Source organism: Bombus terrestris, chromosome 12 (assembly GCF_910591885.1).
Source record: "Bombus terrestris chromosome 12, iyBomTerr1.2, whole genome shotgun sequence".
In the NCBI taxonomy this organism is placed as follows: domain Eukaryota; kingdom Metazoa; phylum Arthropoda; class Insecta; order Hymenoptera; family Apidae; genus Bombus; species Bombus terrestris.
Window position 1 is genome coordinate 8622098 of NC_063280.1, and position 5746 is coordinate 8627843.

The 5746-nt window shown below is 30.5% G+C and overlaps 1 protein-coding gene across 1 annotated transcript in view; it reads right to left on the reverse strand.

Annotated features, from left to right (window-relative positions):
* The window catches only part of LOC100644340 (myosin heavy chain 95F), a 21266-nt gene extending 17243 nt beyond the window's left edge, over window positions 1-4023 (reverse strand). The window contains exon 1 of the mRNA XM_048411026.1: window positions 3894-4023. The gene's annotated coding sequence lies outside the window, so the exon portion shown is untranslated. The remainder of the gene's footprint in view (window positions 1-3893) is intronic.
* Between the last annotated feature and the right edge of the window lie 1723 nt (window positions 4024-5746).

Consider the following 5746-nt stretch of genomic DNA (forward strand, 5'->3'; position numbering starts at 1 on the left):
AATTAATACATTAGTCGATTGAGACCAACTTTGTTAACATTTTGATCGTATTCTTATCCGACGCGGTCCTCTTTACAATTAATTAAAACCGATTACCTGTACAAATGATGGTTAATAACGCGTCAAATCAAAAGACTAGCGACGACGTGCGACTCACGTGATTCCATTATCAGACAATAATACGTTGTAATATGTTTTGTATATCAAAGATTAACAATCTTCTTGTTATATTGTTGAAATCAAGATACGGAGGTTATATAAACATGTAGATACTAATAAATAGTTATAAAAACACGTAGAATGTAAAATACGTAATGTAAAATAAGTAGGTATTATGATATGTATATTTGCATTAAGTATTTCAATTAAGTAACTAACACGTTTCTAAATTGGACTTTAAGAGGTTAGGGTACAATCCTAAGACTGATAAAATAGACAAACATTTATGCAAATTCATGTTTTTGTGAATATAATTTAAAAAAAAAATGGAACCTAGGTAGAAAATTGTTTTACCTATTAAATACCATAGAAACCACTGTATTTTGAGATATTTTATATTTGCTTTTAAACATTACACGCGGCCTGTGCATTTTCGCATCTTTTGCTCATAAATGCATAAAAATCGACAATCTACTCATCAGAAAATTATATACTTTTGTAATATGACATATCACATTTCGCGATAATGTTTATGTCATAGTTTAATACAAATAACATCTTTGTAATTTTGTACTTTATTCCGATGACTGAATGTATAGTGATACACAGGCCTATAGTTCTGATCCTCAAGAAAAGAAACTATTCTTGAAGCTACTTTTCTTCTTCCATATTATTAATAAATGATGCATAGAGGAACTCTTATGTGAACAATGATTCAATGAACGAAATTTAAGTGGTGAAAGGAATCGTGGTTGAAAGACGATAAAAGATGTACGCTGTTATAATTCAAACCAATTGTCAATGGTCAAAGACGCGTGACCAAACAAAGCAGAATTTTGTAGTGCAATAGGGGAAGCAGATGCAGCTGTAAAAGACACATTGTTTCTAAATAAATGCTTTGTTACATATCACACATCCTCACACGGTAGACGAACTCAAACGAGCTTTCATCACGCACTAGGAGACGGGAGATTTATTTCCTTCTTTTTTTCCGTGACTACCTGATACACTTATGAAGAACGAAGCCGCGCACAATTCACATGCTAATTCACCTACACTGAATCGTCTGTTTTCTTTCGCGCACCTGTGCACTTTCGTTCCACTCTCCTAATCCTCTTGCAACTCGCAAATGAGAAATATCGCACATTTTACGTCGCACAATGTCGTCATAATAACACAAACTTACATAAACATCTGCCACATTGACTAACATTTTCATATCGTATATGTAGATTGTCTCGTTTAAAAGAGCTTACAAATTATTATAGATAAACAGGATAACTATTCATTTTACTCGTTTCAATTCGATACTGACACTCAAAATTTTGTGTTATATTTTTTAATGGAAAAATTCAAGTCGAGCCTAATTAACCTAATCTAACTAACTGACTGTAAACTATGTTAAAAAATAAAATACCCTATATTTGGTCTATTATTATGCTACCATTTCTGATGTGTGTCAGTGTGAAGTATTAATAAACAGTATCGACACAATATCTTGATCAATGAATTACAATTCCTATTTATGTAGTTGATAAACGAAACATACTAGATGTACATATAGCCAACCGAACTGATACTTGCTATCGTACTTAGAAATACCACTTAATTAAGAAAATTCTTCCCCATTAGAGAAATAATAAACAAGCGAGATCGTTCTGATGACAACGATTGTGAGTTTAATTAGTTCTCATCAAGGAGAAATGAAGCACTGAAGACACTCTTGTTTCATATGAAATTTCCACGGACGATGTATAGGACCTATATAGCATGTTCCCCTAACCTAATTTAAATAAAAGAAATATAATTCTAAAATATATATGGTTGCTTAACCTAGCTGTCATGAGCAATAGTTAGTATAAATTACATTATAAAGAAACATTAAAAAAGCTGTTTAAATGACGTGTTAATAAATGATAAATAAATTCTTAAATAACTTCGACAGAATATATTTTCGAAGTGTTCCAATAGAAATAATTTCAATGGAATATTTTTCCAGAATATTCTAATACAAACGAATAGAATAAAATATTTCTTGGTTTAATTAATTTGACATAAATTCACGATTCAATTGTAAAAAGCAGTTGTAGTATTTCCTGAAGATTCTTCGTCTATAATAGCGGAACTATCCGATAAATCGTTCAAAAAACAACAGTACTACAGTAGGAAATTTATCACTGTTCAAAAAACACGCGCATATGTTTGAGCAGGCTTTAATGCATCATACTTGTGTCAGCAACTCATGCTTGAAACCACCGTTACCTATCATTAATTATTTTTCACAGAATAATCGACAAAAAAAATTTTAATAGCCCAAGATTTTTTCCGCGCATTGAAAAACATAATAAGTACTAATAATTCCATACATTTGTCTTTAATAAATATACACGTAAGTTAATTTCTAAAAAATAATAAATGATGATATTAACGAAAACACGAATAGTTAGTTATTATATTATGGAACATATGTTGCGCTGGATTTCAATTTCTAGTTAACTTCCTGTTTCACGTTTTACACATCATTTACATATAAATATAAACACACACGTAAACGTACCAAGAAGGATAGATGACACCGATGCTTGATCGACAATTTCAGAATCAATATAATACATCGAATGTCCATAAACCGACGCGAGTTCCTTAACAATAAAAATCAGATCGAGACGAATTAGTCTCCCATCTAGTTTTTCGAACGCTACTAAAACCTCGTATAACCTTCTCGAATTGCATAGTAGTTTGATACAATCACCGGTCTGCATTGAAGTACAGTAAGGCCTTGCTAACTGACAGCGGATCGGAACTGAATGTGGTCGGTTAACAAGGAAGGATTTTTATATTTATATCAGGTTGCTCTTGCACAAGAATACCAACTAACAATATTAATAAGTTAAGTAGAAGTTGTAGGTTATAGATTTCTTTTTCATAATTTTATAACTTTTCGTCAAATAGGGTAAATCAAATATTTACAATTTACAAAATTTACTTATGAAATTTCATTTGATTCATCATCAAACTTGTTAATTAGAAAAGATATTTACTAATGCTGGTAATTTGTAACTTACGACATGTAAAAGATTGCTAATGATAACAGTTCAATAGAGCAAAACAGTCCAGAAATCCTGACTCGACGAGTAACAGATACGTATGTCGATAGAGTGAAACAATGATACTCGATATCCAATTTTAAATATTGAAATTTAAAAATCGGTACTTTACATAGAAACAGTCAAATATGCAAAATCACAACAGATAAAATGGAAGAAATACATATAACACTGGAGCTTTAGTTCCACGCAGACACTTCTAAAAAATAATGGGGATAACAATGGCCAGTTAGAAAAGCAGAATTCTGACCAATTAGCAAGAGTATTGTAATATGTTACACACCAAAAAGCGATTCAAAAACTAAAATTTAAAAAAAATATACGTGTAAAATGGAAAATGTCAACAGCGAATGCGTTAGCCATGAAACACATGTAAATGAAAAAGTATGTACATATATATGAATATTTTTTAATACTAATTCATATATCCTTATCTTTATTATATGTATTTCGTACAAGCGTATATTTAACAAACTGATGCATATTTAAAAATTATAAAAAAAATGGCAACATGAAAACTGTGTTAACTTGGTGTTAACTCGAAGAAAAGTTTGTTATATTAAGAAATTGACAAGTATTCACAGATGTCGAACAGAAAAGAATGCATGTTAAAACGAAGTTACTCACCAAAGAAAAGAACAATACCCACGACACGAACGGAACGACGTCCGACATGCAACTGGCGCTTTGATGCGTCAGTTCTACAAGGTCGGGAATTTTCGTGTGTTTTCGGAGATGCCACGCGGCAAATAGCAATCACCTGGCGAATCGCGCCACGGGAATTTAACCGAGATTATTATCGTAACAACAGGTGGTAATGAATTTAAAAACAAAACATCATGAACATTCCTCCATAGATTTTGTGTACTTTCCAATAAAAAGTGTTATAATTGCTAAACATTTATGATTATCAAATGAAGCATTTGAATTTTAAACATAGAAGATATTTCAATTCACATAAAAAATTTTAAGTTCTTTCTTTGTATTCCAAATTGTTATGTCTCAATATTGTTACAACATATGCAGAAGTAGATATATACATTCCTCTTATCTTGAAATTTTTAAATATATTATTTAGCTGGAAATTTTTAGATGCAAGGAGACATAGATAACAGTATTGATATAACTTAGAGTAAAATTGTTCACGTGACTTGTGTGAATAGTAATTATTGAAATATTAGAGAATGTAATATATATATATATATATTGTACATATTTACCAATTCTCTATACCAATACTAACGTAGTGACACCTATCTTAATATGGAATGTGTTACTGTCGGTAAAACAAAACATCAAGTATGTATGTACATACATATATATTTGAGCTGGTGGGCTTTCCTGCTATACCGACCGTCATTATTATCGCAATTCAACTTTAATCACCGACGATGTGTATTTAGTCTGTGTTTTAACCGTGGATACGATCTACACCTCTTTATACGTATTCGAGTTTCAAATTGCTATATAACTTCGATTCATGAACGCTTTAATCACGTAAAAGCTAATTAGTTATAATTAATTCGTATTCTAATTCATTATTGACGAATTTGCCCCGATTAACTACTCTGACTAACTTCTTTTTAGTGGAACCGCGAAATTACGCAACATTTGTAATGATTGGTCTCTATTTTCCTAAAATTAGAGTTGCAAATTATTATCATTTCTAAAAATTAAAGTTACATGTGACTGATAGAACTGCTCACGATTCTATAGAGTTTTCAATAAATATTCAATAAATATTAAATAATGATTTTTTAAAATTAGCATTTTGTATTACTTTATTCAATATAAAAAATTTCCTTTAGTTTTAATATTGCAATCTCAACAGTGTTAATAACACTTTATAAAATGCAAAAGCGATATCTATAAATAAGTCTGTGATAAATTATAAAGTCGTATAAAAGTCATTGACCTCAACAGGTTACAGACATTAAGAACATAATGCACATACCTTTAAAGCTATAAAAAGCTAATTCCTCAATTTATGCGACGTAAAAGTTTGACTGCCATATCTTTCACTAAAACATTCTACAGAAGTCATTGCATATTCCACAGTTCCCTTTTCGTTCATAACAGCACTATTTCTTCCGCCTCCAAATTCTACGGAAAAATATTTCTCGTCGTTTATTCATTCAATGAAATTGCTGATAGACTTCGCAAGAATGTATTGCAACATTAAGTTAAAAAGAAAAATTCATTCGTTTAAAACAATGGAATAAAGGCGAAATAATTTTTCATTTATCTTAATTTAACAAAAATTAATTTTATAAGATTATAAAGCTTAAGAAATTTGCTTCTGATTGAAGAACGGTCTAGTTAATGTCTATTGCTCATTACAAGATATTAATGTCTATTACTCTCTTTGAAATAGAAAAAAGGAATTGCTTTTATCCTTGACATTTAGCTATTTGCCAATCGCTGTTCAGTTTTTAACAGTACCAATATCCGTATTCACGTAGAACATATTCTCACGTATC